General features: G+C 46.4%; 1 long non-coding RNA gene across 2 annotated transcripts in view; it reads left to right on the forward strand.

Annotated features, from left to right (window-relative positions):
- Positions 1 to 15766, forward strand: part of LOC137207011 (uncharacterized) — a 195752-nt gene that overhangs the window by 121170 nt on the left and 58816 nt on the right. Inside the window, exon 3 of one of the 2 annotated variants that reach the window (XR_010934907.1) lies at positions 5642 to 5821. The exons of the other annotated variant lie outside the window; for it this stretch is intronic. This is a non-coding gene — a long non-coding RNA (uncharacterized lncRNA). The remainder of the gene's footprint in view (positions 1 to 5641; positions 5822 to 15766) is intronic. 2 annotated transcript variants of the gene reach the window in all.

Raw genomic sequence — 15766 nt, forward strand, 5'->3', positions numbered from 1 at the left:
TCTCATCATTAAATTTTCCTGAGCTGATGGCTTTCTGTGGAAGAAATACCAGCCAAGCCCGAACACCCTGAAAGCTCTATTAATCTTTCTGTAACCCCATTAACACTCACTGCATATTTCCTGTGAAAAAGGATTGGAAATGACCAGAGCCCGCAGCATGGAACTATCTGTCATGTACGCAGCAGCCGGGGAAAGGCCGTGTTGGCACACAATGGGAGGACCGTCAGAATACGCTTCCTTTGGAATTGTTAAAGGAGGGGGGACAGAGAGGGAGAGAAAGAATCACTTGACCCTGGGAATCTTATAATTTGACAGTCATTACAATAGAGTCATCTGTACTTTGCCATCTAGAGATATCTATTACCTTGAACCTGGGGGTAGATGCCTGCTCCCCAGGGGAACTCTGGAAACAGAGATTTATTTGTGCAGCAATAATTGAAGAGCTCATTTGATTCCAGTGTGGATCTTTCAACCACAATCAATTTCATGCCCCATCATAAATAATGGAGGTCGCCCAGGCAGCCAGGCAGGGAGGGAGGATCATTCCAACAGCATCAACAGAAAGGGACAGAGCCCGTGACAGCATGTTTGGAGAGGGTTTGAGTGACAGGGTGTGCGTTTTTCTTTGTTTGTTTTTATTTGTTTGTTTTTAGCAGAACCTTTTTTTCTCCCCCACAAATGGGAGAGACGTTCAGACATTGCATTATTAACTGCATGGGGAGCAGCAAGGTCGCATCAGTGGACTCAACGCTCTGGCAGCTCCTGGGAGGGTATGCTGGGACAGGGCAACTCCTCCAGCCCCCTTAGGCACCAGGCTTGCTTCTTAGGGAAGCCCTATTGGTGGAGGAATTAACAAGTGGAGTGCTATAATTGGCAGAGTTTCAGGATGCTTCAGGTTAAATGCCCTGAGGCGGTGTGAGGGATGGCTGTTTGAAGTCTGAATTGGATGAGAATAGGGAAGAAAGGGTAAAAGAAAATAAAAAAATCAGTTCTGGCTGCTTTACAGAGATTTTCCATTTCTACTGAAATGAGATGTAGAAATTTTAAAACTTCACATCTCTGGAAGACACTGACTTAAATACACCTCCCAGCCTGGTCCTCTTCCCCTGGCTCACACAGCTGCTGGTCCTCTGGCATCTCTCTCCTGCCTCAGGGCCTTTGCATGGGCTACTTCTTTTGCCTCACTCCTCTTCCCTCTCTTCACCTGGTTAAGTCTTACTCAACCTTATGCTTCCAGCTTAAATAAAATTTCCTCAAGGAGATCTTCCAGACCCAGTTGTATGTTCTCATAGCAACCTGTTCCAGTCTTTCAGAGTACTGGTCACAGTTGAAATTAAATAATCATTTGCATAATTGTTTGGTAAATATTCACTTCCCTCTCTAGCCTAAAAACCTTCTTCTTGGGAAGCAGGGCTAGTGTCAGTCTTGTTCAACGTTGTATTCCCAGCCCTTAGCACAGCAATTGGCATACAGGAGACACTCAAGACATGTTGATGGGTGAGTGGATGCTTGCCAAGAGAAACCGGAGGATAGCCCCTTGGAGCTGCAGCTGTCATGTGCACCTGTGTATTCTTGTAACCTGGTGGCTCAGCTGGTCAGGAGAAAGAGGCAATAGGAATCAGTGGGGCTTATTTAGGACAAAAAATATCTGCTTTTGCCTGGCTTCCAGTGTGGTGGTCACCACTTAACAACCAAGGTCCAAAATGGGCTGGGCACTGGGGTAAATGCAGAAAGTGGTACCCAGTTCAGCTGGTGGCAGTACCGTCGTTCTAGGTGATTGGTCTATTCCGGGCAGACAGATACTCAGACATGGGAGATCAGAGTAAGCCACTATAAGGGGGAGGGTAGCAGGGAGGTGGACCTGAGACTACTGGCTTGATTCTAGAGCAGGATTTAAACACCAGAGATATATGGAGGAGGGCGTGGGGGTCAATCAGAAGAGCTTAAGATTCTGGGCGCTCAGGGGTACGTGGGGGGTTGTCCCTATCCTGGGGGATGGATTTGGAGCAGCAAGGTTAATTCCAGAACTGCTGATGGAGATGGGATTTCTAGTTTCTACGTCCTGGCTGGGTAGAGCTCGGGGACCCGAGTGAGGGTGTAGAGACTTGGAGGTCTACATGGTTTCCGCTTCCTGCACCAACAGATGCTGATTTTGGTTTGAGTAGCCGTACTGTAGTCTCTTCCCCTGGCAGCATGGTGATTCTGCACTCCAGGTCTCAGGGGGAATCACATGACCCAAGCCTATGCCAGTCCCATTGTCTCAGCGATTCATTCAGGGATAGGCACCAGAGCCAAGTCAGGCCAATCAGAGCGAACTAGAGCTACTGAGGAAGTGGATTACACTCTCCCACTGATTTAAACATGAAACTAGAGCTTGGGCTGCCATCTCGTCCCAACAGAGAACGTGATTAAGAATTTAAGGGGAATGCAAAGCGAGGTGAGGGATGGAGAGGTCAGGGTCCTAGCCATATCATTTGAGCCCCTGCATTTAGTTCTGTCTTAAACCAGCCCAGAAGCCTTAGGTTTTCAAGTTCCATGAGTCGTTAACTCCCCTTTTTGCCAAGGATCCTGTTTGAAAGAGATAAGCATGGATATTTCCCCTATTTTAACCCCTTCCTATCCTACCCGACTCACAAGAGCTTATAAAAATCTATTTAAAAAAAATCTATTTGAACCCCTGCTAATGGTTCTATCAAGCAAGTGAAAGTTCATGGAATCATAGGATGTCAAAGCTGTTAACGTATCTTCTGCTTTCACAGCTTAACAAATGGGGACATTGAGGCAATAGAGAGATGTCATTTACTTTACTCAATTAGTAGGTCTTCACCAAATATTTACCAAGAGTGTATTTGGTGCTGGGCCCTGTGCTGGACAATGGGGGTGCACAAATGAAGAGAATATTATTCCTGCACTCAGTAAACTTATAACAGGTGGTGGCAATGGCGAGTGAGTCAACAACTGCAGCGAGCTTTGGCATATGATATGACAATGATGTTAATGTTGTAGGAACATCAAGGTGGGGCCCCTAATTCATCCCGGGTCATAGGTTGGTCTCATGTTTGAGCTGATTTTCGGAAGATGATAGGAATTCTCAGGGTGGCCTCAGTGTGTAAGGGCATTCCAGGCAAAGGAAAGAAAAAACACAAAGGCGTGGAGGTGAGAGAGCATGACAGGAACCTCTAGGGAATACGAGTAATTTAGTACGACTGGCAGGTTACATGTTGACTGTTGGGGGTGGTGAGACATGAGCCTGGTAGGAAATAGAAGCCCGACCACTGAGGGACTTTAAAGATGGCTGAGAGGTTTGGTGTTCTAGGGCAATGAGGAGTCATAGGAGGGATCCAGTCATGTAGCAGGTGTGAATCTCAACTCACAAATTTGAATGTGCACAAAAAAATCTAATTCTTTTGTATAACTCAGCTTAATTTCTGAATCTGAGCTCTCCCATTTCAACATTAATCCCAGTCATTTCGGGGGGGGGGGTCCTCTAAGGAAGGTCCCTGAGATGATCTCATGTTCTGGGGTCTTACATGGTGTCAAGGAATTTGGGGAAGTCCATTGGTCTTCAAGCAGTCTGTCCACTGCTTGACCAGTCATGAGGATGACGGATGATGAGGTGTCCACCATCTTCGCATGAGTGACCCCTGTGTTCCGGCGGCCATCAGTGGCCAAGCTAGGCGTGGGAATATTTTGCAAGCTGTGATCATGGCTTCCTCCAGACACACCATGCAGACCTTTCTTACTTGGATTTTGCTATCAGTCCATTAGTGTTGTCAGGAAGTAGGCTTCAAGTCACACGTGCTCCGGGGTCCACCAATCTCTCTGCTTTCAGTACCTCTCTTTTAAGCTGGGGGAAATGCTTTTCCGTCATAGTTCTCACTTTGCCTTTGCCAGTAAATCCCATTTTCCTAAGGGCTTGGGCTTCTTGGAACATAGAAGACAGAGGATTGCAGGAAGGTTTTGATTTTGGTCCTGCTTTTCCTGCTTGAATAACGTGGGGGAAAAGAAAGGTGGAAATATAAACAGCCAAAACAATTAACATTCCAAAGTATTTCTTTTCCAGAGACAATCCTATTCAGATATTAAGTAGTTAGTGCGGAGAGTGTGTTGGGGGGGGAGAGTTGTGTGGTGGAGAGGCCACTGAGATCTACACACGGGATCTGAGCGAGGGAGTGTGTATCGTGACCGTGGGCAAACTGCTAGAGACCAGATATTGCTTCCTGAACCTTTACTTGTTCATCTCATTGAATCCCCATAGCAACCTTGCGAGACTGGTATTTTAAACGTCCATTTTACAGATGAGTAAACTGAGTGGTTGGCAGAGTCAGTATTCACACACAGGCTTATCGAATGACATGCCTTCCATTGCCCCTTGGGAGCCCAAGTCTTGCACCCGTTTCACCCCAGAAGGGATGAGAGACCGCCCAGCTGGTGGGGAGGAGGGATGGAGACCAGGTTTGTGTTTGTGCACATGGGTGTGCCCATCTGCTCACGAAGGCAACCTTTTCTCGACTCAAATGCCAGAAGTCTATACCCTGTTCCCTACCTGAACTCGTTCAACAAGTGAATTCAAATTTATTTATATCTCTGATGAGTTGGTTGGTGCCAGTGTGTACCACCATCAGAGGCAGAGGTTGGGTGGTCTCTGAGATGAGATACCTGTGTGTTCTCTTTCCAAGGGGAGGGAAGGGGAAGGTACCGCTAACATCTGTTCTTAGTCATCAAATGCAACAGTGGGAAATCTGCTGGGGAGAACTTGGCACCCAGCCTGGAAGGGCACAGATATCCAGACCTCTGGCTTGTCACCCTGTGATTTTCCCCAGCTGCTTCTAACAGCCTGTGTGATATTTGGGCTTTCTGTTTCCTGAACGTCGCATGGTCTGGTCTCAACAGAGAAGCCGGAGGAATTCCATGTAAACCCGAGTCAGATCTCACTCCTCCTTTTCTCAGAACCCTCAATGGCTCTCCATTTTGCTCGTGGTAAAAGCCAAGTCTTTACACTGGCCTGCATGGCCCGGCACAGTCCAGCCCCATCTCCTACTGCCTTTCTTTCACTCACTCCGTTCCAGCCACGCCTGACGCCCTACTGTCCTTTAAACCTGCTGCATACCCTCTACCCAGGCATGGTCCTCTCTGGTCCCTCTACCAGGAATGCTCCCCTTTCATGACTTGCTTCTGCCCCACTTTCAGGTCTTCATCAGGTATCATCTTTGCAGGGAGGCCTTCTCTGACCACCCTGTCTAAAATTGGAACTCCTTCCTCAGCGTGACCTTGAACAGGTCATTTCTCCACTTTGGTCCTCTGTTTCTGAGGCATGGTCTAGTTGCAACCTGTGCTTTGGAACAGTGAGGGTTCTGTAAAGGACAGCTATTATTAGCAGCATCCTCGCTTAGCAAAGAGGAAGGGAGAGGCCTTCTTCCCCATCAGCAAGTGAAACTGAGCCAAAGGCAGGATGGGTCCCAGGTGTCCTCTGTCCCAGCTGGGATCTTCCTAATGAATTTCTCTCCTGGAAATTGAGGGAGACCTTGGTGAAGGGAAGTTGGGCCAGAAAAGAATAAACTCATTTTGAGTCAGACGTAAGAAACATCCTTGGTTCAGGTAAGTCCAACATCCCCGACTCTTTGTCTCTTTTCTCCTGTAGCTCTTTCCGCTGGACTTGGCCACAGCACACACCCTCTCCCAACGTCCTCTGTTGGCTCCACCCTTTGGGCAGGAGCATCTTCGGGAGTGGGCCTGGTGGAGTCCCTCACAAGACATCAACTTCTTTAATGATCAGTTACCATAATGACTAGCTGACCTAGAAGAGAGCCGCCTCTGGAAGGTTTGCATCTGCCCATGTTTCCTTTTTGTTCATCATTTTTCAACATGTTAAGGATGTTTTAAACCAATATACATGAGCGCCTCTTTTATCTGCTGAGTATTAATGTTGCTGCATTTTTAGGAAAGGTAGGATTATATTAAATCCTCGTGGGTGTCTTTCCTCCCTCCTATTTGAATACCTTTATTTGTACTTTTAGAATGGCCGAATGGATGCAAAAGCGCTCTCTGGGGGCTGGATTTTTAAGATTGTGGCCAAATATCTGTAATGTAAAATTTGCCATATTCTAATCATTTTTAACTGTGCAGTTCTGTGGCATTAATTATATTCATATTTTTTGTGCAACTATCACTAACATCTGTCTCCAGAACTTTTTCCTCTTCCCCAACTAAAACTCTGTAACCATTAAACCTCAGCATCCCCTTACTTTCCTTCCTCTAGCCCCTGGAAACCACCATTGTACTTTCTGTCTCTATGAATGCCATTATTCTAGGAACCTCTTAAAGAGGAAACACGCAATATTTGTCTTTTTGTGATTCCTTTATTTCACTCAGCATAACGCCTTCAGACTTCATCCATGTTGTAGCATGTATCACAATTTCCTTCCTTTTTAAGGCTGACAAATAATCCATTGTATGTATACATCACATTTTGTTTATCCATTCATCTGTTGATGGACACCTTTTGGCTATTGTGAATAATATTGCTATGAGCATAGATGTACAAACATCTGTTCAAATTCTTGCTTTCAATTCTTTTGGGTCCATGCCCAGAAGTAGAATTACTGGATCATCTGGTAATTCTATGTTTAAGTTTTTGAGGAATCACCATTCCGTTTTCCACGGCGGATGCATCATTTTACATGCCCACCAGCAATGTACAAAGCTTTCAGATTTTTCCACACCCTCACCAACACTTGTTATTTCCTGTTTCTTTGATAGTAGCCATGCTAATGGATGTGAGGTTATCTTATTTTGGTTTTAATTTACGTTTTCCTAATGATTAATGATGTTGAGCACTTTTTCATGTGCTTATTGATCATTTGTATATCTTCTTTGGAGAATGTCTGTTTAAGTCCTTTGTCAAGTTTTTAATTGGGGTGTTTGTTTTTCTGTTGTTGAGTCATAGGAGTTCTTTATATATTCTGGAAATAATATTCTCCCATTCCATGGGCTGCCTTTTCATCCTCTTGATAGTGTCCTTTGAAGCACAAAAGTTTTAAATTTTGAGAGTCCAACTTACTTATTTTTTTCTTTTGTTGCTGTGCTTTTGGTGTCGTATCCAACAAATAATTGCCAAATTTAATGTCATAAAATTTCCCCCTATGTTTTCTTTAGTCTAAGCGTTTTATACTTTCAGCTCTTACATTTAGGTCTTTGACCCATTTGAGTTAATTTTTATATATGGTGTAAATAAGGGTTCAACTTTTTTCCCCCCATATAGCTATACAGTTTTCCCTTTACCATTTGTTGAAAAGACTTTCCTTTACCCCCCCTTAAATGGTCTCGGTACCCTTGTTGAAATCATTTGATCGTATATGCAAAGGTTTATTTCTGGGCTCTCTATTCTAATCCATTGGTCTATATGTCTGTCTTATGCAAGTACCACACTGTTTTGATTACCATGGACATATAGTAAGTTTGAAATCAGGAAGTGTGAGACTTCCAACTCTGTTCTTGTTGTTCAGGATTCTTTTGACTTTTGGGGATCTCTTGAACTTTAGGATGGACTTTTATCTACCTGCAAAAGTGTTGTTGGGATTTTGATAAGAATTGTGTTGAATCTGTAGGTTACTTTGGGTATTATTGACATCATATCAATATTAAGTCTTCCAGTCCATAAACATGGAAAGTCTTTCCATTTATTTGTGTCTTCTTTAATTTCCTTCAGCAGTGTTTTGCAGTTTTCAGTGTACCAATCTTTTGCCTTCTTGTTAAGTTTATTCCTAAGTATTTTATTTTCTTTCTTTTTCTTGCTCTGGCTGGGACTTCTAGTGAGTATTTTTTGAGATGCTGGATATGTTTTGTGCTTTCTAACATGGTAGCCAGTAGTCACATGGGGCTATTGAGTACTTGAAATGTACCTAGTCCATCTGAGGAAGGAGCTGAAGTTTTAAATTTTATTTAATTTTTATTATTGTAAATTTAAAACTAAATAGTTACACATTGGCTATAATAAAAAAATGAACAAGTGTTGGCAAAGATATGAAGGAATTGAAATGCTCATGCATTGCTGGTAAGAATGTAAAATGGTGCAGCCACTTTGGATAACAGTTTGGTAGTCCCTCTGGGAGTTAAACCTAGAAGTACCCTATGATCCAGCAATTCCACTCCTAGGTATATACCCAAGAGAACTGAAACCATACATTCACACAAAAACTTGTGCATGAATGTTCACAGTAGCATTATTCACAATAGGCAAAAAACGGAAACAACCCAAATGCCTATCAACTGATAAATGTGGTATAGTGAAAATGTGGTATATTCATAAATGGAAATTGTCATAAATGGAAATTAATCAGACATGATAAGAATTGCAGTGCTTATACCTGCTACAATGTGGATGAATCTTGAAAACATTAAGTGAAAGAAGCCAGACATAAAAGACCACATATTACAGGATGTTGCTATTTGTATGAAATGTCAAGGACAAGCAAACCAGAGAGATGGAAAGGAGATTAGCAGTTGCCAGAGCTGAGGGAGGAGGGAATGGGTACAGGGTTTCTTTATGGGATGATGAAAATGTTCTGGAAATAGATAGTGGTTATGGCTGCACAGCCTTGTGAATATTTGAAAACCCGGGGACTTACACATCTTAAAAGGGTGAATTTTACGGTGTGTGAATCATATTTCAATTTCAAATATAGTCACGTGTGACTGGTGGCTACTGTGTTGGACAGCACAGGTCTAGATCAATCTTGGGGATCCCTTCCTCTTGCCAGTGAGCAAGGATCCATTCGGGTCGTGAAAACAATAGGGGAGCGTTTTGGTGTTCTTCTTGAGAAAGTCTTCCTCACTCTTAAGAAGGAGACCCAGGAGGAGGTGCCCCCTTTTCTTTTCCCTACATTGTTTTCTTCATTCCCTCCATTTTTTCCCCTACGATGTACTGGATATTGGAACTGCGGACACCATCTTGAGTCCACGAGGAGAGCAGAGTGGGGAAGATGGAAAACACATGGGGTTTTTTATGGTTTCATTGAGTCTTGGATCATATAACACCTGGGGCCCATCCTCCTACTCATACAACCTTATGAGATTATAAATTGTCTTACTGTTTAAGCCATTTTGAGTCAGTTACTTGTTGCTGAAAACGTTACTGATACAGTTATGTTCCCTCACCCCTTGCTGTTTATCACCACCCTCCTCCTCATTATGACATTGGGTGGTAGTTCGAGCACAGGTACAGAGATCTTCAAGACTGCTGCTGGGTGCGGAGGAGTTCTCCTTAATGGGGTTCTCTCTCCACCTTAGTAACTGTCAGAGAGAATAGACAAGCTATTAATAAATAGCATTTTCACCATGCTTTACAGCTCTCAAAGGTCCCGCACATCCTTTATCTCAGTTGACCTTCACTACAACCTAGCAAGATGGTCTGGGCTGAGGTCCTTACCCCATTTCATGAACAAGAAAAATGAGGTTCCAATGGAAATGACTTGCCCCAGGTCACCCAGGAGGACGTGGAGAGGCAGATGTTCAAACCCAGGTCTTCAGACTTCGGTTTTAGTATCCCTAACCACAATGTCCTATTTGGAGCAGACGTTGGGTGGTGGTGTTCGATTTTTATTCATTTCTCTACTCATTTCCAGTGGGGAGGACTCTGCAGTCATGGTTTAGAAGTGCTCGCTTTCCCACATTTCTTCCTGCCCTGTAACAATTTCATGACTAGCAAGGCTCCTTAGGTCTCAGCCAAAGCCCACGTGAACGTTCACATGCCAGAAAGCACACTTAGGGATCTGAATGTTCATCGTCTTGGGCTGTAGGAATCTTGTGTCCTGGCCTCTAAACCCAAGACAATGGGGTGGCTGGGACATCACTAGGTGGATTCCACCACCACCGTGATTTTTGTGGCATTTGAAAGGGCAGAGGGCTGGGTGTGATTAGGCTGGTCCAGCGTTGCTCATTAGCCCAGACAAGCAGCAGATGTGAGGGACAGCCCTAAAGGAATGATCGTTTCAGTCTGGATCCCAGAATAACTCTGGCTCTCAAATAAAACCAGGAAAGGAACCCAGTGCCTGCTCAGATCCTATGCTCTCCCAGCTCAACTGTCTTCAAGTCCTATCTATACGCCTAAAGCCCCCATGAGCCAAAGATGGCCTTACTGTCCTTCTTACTGAGAACATGCAAAACCCCGGACGCCATGCATCTTCCCAGCTCAAGTCTTTCCTCTGAGAATGTGGTACAAGATGTCTGGAGGACAGCAACTTCAATCTTATCGTCATCATTGTCACTATCATCATCAATGTCATCTCCAGAGCGTCATCAACAGCAATTAGAATATCAAGAACCAGCACTTACCAAGCACCCTATGTGCTCAGTGAGTGGCTAGGTGCTTTACACACTTTAACTCATTTGACTTCTCACAACAGCCCCATGAATAGGTTCTGACGTTATCCCCAATTGACAGAAGAGGAAGCCGAGCACAGAACTTTAAGTGGCTTTGTGGAGTCATACAGGACTCCTGCCTGGAGTTCATGCAGAAGCCAGAAACGTGAGCCTGGGCCCCTCTGACCCCGAGCCTGAGTTTTATGCTGCCTCTCCAGATGGAAGCAGAAACAGTCATGGATTGATCAATTGATCAGTCAATCAATAGAATCGAAATCCAGCCCCTGTGCCACAACATCCCACGTCCCTAAAGCCTATGGTCAGGGATGGGAACGTGAAAGAAAAACAGGCTGTATCTGCAGGACAGCATTGAAAAACAGGGACTGGTTGTGTCAGCTGGGGAGGACTGACGGTCAAATGAGATAACAGAATCCAAGGAGGATGGTCCAAAGTGAACCCTGGACATTCGTCAACCAGGACCAGGGGTGTTCCTCGCCCAGAGGGAGCAGCTGGGGTCAAACCTCCTTTCTCATGGAACGCGTGGCTTCCTCCTCCCAGAAGGAGCTGTGTGCAAACCCAACTTTCCGTGGATCTTTCCCAGAGAACACCGGAATCCCTGATGTCAGACTGCGTTGCCCCGCTGCCAAGGCTGCGCTCACCCTGCGCTGTGAGAAGGGAGAGTAACAGTGGGGGTGGGGTCTTTCCCCAGAACGTAAGCCCACAGAGAGGGTCTAGCAGAGCACCTTGGCCTTGGCACACATCTGTTTGAGGACGATGAGAGGCCCGGGGAACCTTGGCCCCTCTTACCGACCCCGGTTTCTAAGTCTCCAATAAAGCCATTCTGTGTGACTCTGTGGAATTCCCTGAAGGTCCTGGCACCTGACAGATGGCGACCACAAATGGACCCCCCTCACTGACAAGCACGTGGCTACGTGCCCGGCACATGGTGAGCCCTTACTGTCAAATCGTGCCGGTTGTCAAGGCGTCACCGTGATCGTGATTGTCGTCTCCACTGTGAACGTGGCCGTTGCCACCGGTCTCAGACAAGCATCGCACCGGCCCTTCCTTTCCTCTGCTGGAGGGGATCCTGCAGCCCGGAAAGGGGCAGGGGCCCTTTAAGAAACTGGCCCTCCTGCTTCAGTGCTGCATCAAAGAAATGTCAAGAGGCTGAGTCTGCTCCCGAATGTAATGTGTCCTGTCAATCAGGCGTCAGACCGCAGACCTGCAAGGCCCATTGACGGAGACCCAAGAAGATTTATTTTGTCTCATTTAATTGCCCTTTTTGCTTTGTAAACGTAAAGGTTGCAGCTTATGGTCTGACAGCTCGAGTAGCTTTTTTTTCTCGAGAAAAAGATAACATTTGCGTTCTTAGAAATGTTTCCCTCAATCCTGTCTAATAGTCCCTCGCCCCCCACCCTTGCCTTGTGCAAGTTCTGAGTTTTCTTTAGGAAGACCCCAGCACTGGTGTCAGACGGACCCCCGTGACCCGTGGCTATTCCTCTCTGGCTTCAGTTTCTTCTTCTGTGAAATGTGTTGGGAGAAGTCACTGGGGCAATGCAGTTGGAGTGGCTGAGAACCAGCACTAGGACCGAGAGCTCTTGGGTTCAAATCCCAGCTCTGCTGCTTGCTAGCTTTGTGACTTAACCTCCCTGTGTCTCAGTTTCCCTCTCTATCAAAAGGGGATGCTTGGGCTTCCTTGGTGGTGCAGTGGTTGAGAGTCCGCCTGCCGATGCAGGGGACGCAGGTGGCGTGCCCAGGTCCGGGAAGATCCCACATGCAGCAGAGTGGCTGGGCCCGTGAGCCATGGCCGCTGAGCCTGCGCGTCCGGAGCCTGTGCTCCGCAACGGGAGAGACCACAGCAGTGAGAGGCCCGCGTACCGCGCAAAAAAAAAAAAAAAAAAAAAAAAAAAAAGAAAAAGGGGATGCTTAAGATAACTAGGAGGATTGAATAAGTTAATGTGAGTGAAGCACTTAAAAGAGGGCGTGGCCCATAGTAAGGGCTGCACAACTGGGTGTATTTAAATTAGCAGATGCTCTGTGCTTTGCTCATGCCTGACACATAATAGGGAGCTTTTATTATTTTCTTCCAGATCAAAGATTACAAAGAGACTGCCCAAGCAGTACTTTATTTGTTAGCATTTAGCAATTTGAGGATTTCAGTTGCGATATCTAACGCTTTCTGCAGAGGCTGCCACGGGCCTAGCCAATGCAGACTGCGTTAGTGGGCGGGGCCGGCAGTAGGAAGGGATGGGGCTGGCTATGGCCCAAGGCAGGCTCTGGGCCCCTCGCAAACAAAATATGCCAGGTTGAAGATGTGTGCAGCACACGTGGAGATGTGCACGTATGGGCATGCCTCCACATGGGCACGTGCACATGCAAACACAAACGTGTGTACATACCTCATGCACAGGTCCACGTGCAAACAGATGCTAAACATTTATGTATAAGCACACACATTCAAAAGGGCACCACGCCCAGGCAAATGCACACACATGAAAATTCACATGCGTGTGCACTCCAACACCCCAAACCCATCCTTGGACTCACACCCAGACCCAGGGACAAAGTCATACGTATCCATCCGTGCGTCCACACACAAGCACACACTTGTCTCCCAGTGCTGAGGATAGTGGTTTGTTCTCCTCTGATGGCAGAACCCACTTCTTGTCCATTTGGGGTAGAAAATTGGAGAAATGATGACTCTGCTTCGTGATCGCCAACCCTGGTGACAGTGTCACGTGATGGATTTTTAAGGATGCAAGATTAGAACGGTGCCGACAGAGAACTAGGGGCACAGCTACTTAGGCTGAAAGAATATGAGCCACCAGTGGAGTTTTTAAGAGTCATTTATGTGACTGGAGACTGGTACAGGCTAATGATTTTGCTTCCCTGGGCTCCTACCCAGCGGCGAAGCTCAAAAACTTTCCACAGCTCCGTCTTGCCTTAAGATCCAGTGTAGAGTCATGAACTTTGTATTCACCTTCCTTCACTCTTGGTTCTAACCCATCTTAGCTATTCCTCATTATGCATATCATTGTCCAGCTATTCTGTGCAATTTTCTCATTCTTTAAAACACCTCATTCGTTCATTCCCCATGTCTTTGACATACTCTGACATCTGCCTGGCAAGCCCTTTTTCTCCTTTCTCATTTTTCAAAGCCCAGCAAAAATGTCACTTCTGGAAAGACTTCCACTTGACTTGCTTGACTTAAATCCATTCATTTATTACCAGCCGACTCTGTGTTAGGCAGTGCGGTAGGGATTTAAAGATGGACGTGACATAGTTCAGGTCCATGTGGAATCTCCAGAGTTAGCCTGAGGGGCACTTTCACCATCGTAATGAAGTATTTGCATGTATGTCTTCTTCCCCAAACAATGAGCTTTTTGAAGTTTAGAGCTGTGCCTTTTATAACCATACCACGCGGCTCTTGCACAGTGCCTTGCTATGTAGCTAGGTAATTGTTTCTCCTCAAGCAAAGGAGGAATCGATTATCGTAACATACAAATGACAGTAACCTGCAAGGAATCTAAGGAGACTCTTTGGTGTTAAGTCCTCTAAAGAGGGAGGGTGGAGATGACCTTGTGGATGATTTTAAGGGCTACGCTGTGACTGCACTGGTTGGTGAGCTAAGAGCAGTCCGCAGAATGTCTACATTCCTGTGACCATCAGGCTTCAGTCAGCCAGCAACACGACTGGGGCCAGCCTGAGGCGGGCAGTGGGAGAGGGGTGGAGGAAAGTGGATGAAGACTGAGAGCGGTCAGGACGAGGGAGACTGATGGGTGGGGTTAGATAGAGAAGGAGGGTGGGGTGGGTTTGGTCTCTGCTTGGATCGCTGAATATGCAGAGGTATCATCACTGAGATGGAGAGACAGGAGGACCAGGTTTGGGAAGCAGAGGCCTCTTTCTGTCAAGTGTTTCGTTAGGAAGTGATCCCAGAAAAAACTGGTAGAGAAGTAGGAACCTAGGGAAGGGAAGGAGACCAAGCAGTGGTATGATAAGTAGCAAAGTCCAGGGCAATGGTTACTCAGACCCACAGGGGAGCCCTGAAGTTCACGCTTCAGAGGGTTCCCTGTCATGGGCAGGGGACCCGGAGTATTTATACTCCTGCACCTGTCAATCTTTGGTTAAAGAATGCCCTCGGTGGCGACATCAATCCCTGGGCACTTCTGGCCCTGTGCACCTACAGGAAAAGTCTCTTCTGCAGCCTGTGTGCAGCCCTCCAACAAAGCAACGCTGGTGCTGGCTGTTGCGTGTGGAAGCCACAGGAGGACGGCATGCCCAGAACAACCAGTAAAGGGATCCAGGGGGTGTGGGCAGAGCACTGATGTGGCGAGTGGAGAGTTTAGTTTGGGGCATACTGAGTTTGGGTTCCATGCGTGATAGGTCATCTAAGTGGAGATTCTTATTAGTAAGTTGGATATTCATCTATCCGTCCATTAATTCAATCAGTATTATAGAGTGTGTACCATGTGCCCAGCCTGTTGTAGGTAACAAGGCTCCGGAAAGACAAACCCTCTGTCTCAAGGAAACTCCCACTCCAGCAGCAGAGACAGAATAAACAAGTGAATTTTAATGTCAGGCGGTAATAAATGCTAGGAAGGAAACTAAGGAGACTTGTCTTTAAGGAGGTGATATTTGAGTTGAGGCTTTAATGAAGGGAGGGAACCACCCCTGCCGACATCTGGGGAAGGAACATTCCAGGCAAAAAGAACTGAGATGCTTGGAGTGACTGCAGGGCCGCAGGAAGGCCCATGTGGCAGAGAGGTGAGAGTGAGGTGGGCAGGGGCGTAGGGCTGGGCAGAGACCAGGTCGCGGAGCGAGTGCCTTGGTGACGGGTTTTATTCTCAGTGTGATGAGTAGTCATTGATGGTTTTGAGTAAAGGGGTGATAGTGAAGCCGAATCTGGTCTCTGCACCCTGACACCAAATTAAATCTCAGAGACAGAGTTTTGGGTGAAGTAGGGAAGAATAGCTTCATTGCTTTGCCAGGCAAAGGGGGCCACAGCAGGCTAGTGCCCTCAAAACTCTGTGTCCTGACCTGGAGCGGGTAGTGAGGAGTTTTATAGTAGTGGTTCAAAGAGGGCGTGGTCAGCTTGTGGACATTCTTCTGATTGGTTGGCGGTGAGGTAACCGGGAGTCAGCCTCATCCACCTTCTGGTTCCAACCGGTCTGGAGTGTACGCGCTTGTGGGCAGCATACCGTTAACTTCTTCCACCAGGTGGGGTTCAGTATCTGCAAAACAGCTCAAAGATATTCTTATGTGTATCCCTTCAGGGGGAACCGGGACGCTGCCCCAGGGCTGCACTGTTGTTTCTTGACTGCTTCTCCCTTGTCTCCCATCCCCTCCCTTCCCTGATTAGCAGCTATTTGAACCTGCTCTTTGGAACTCAGGGAAGGTCAATGGAGGC

This window comes from Pseudorca crassidens, chromosome 15, assembly GCF_039906515.1.
Source record: "Pseudorca crassidens isolate mPseCra1 chromosome 15, mPseCra1.hap1, whole genome shotgun sequence".
In the NCBI taxonomy this organism is placed as follows: Eukaryota; Metazoa; Chordata; class Mammalia; order Artiodactyla; family Delphinidae; genus Pseudorca; species Pseudorca crassidens.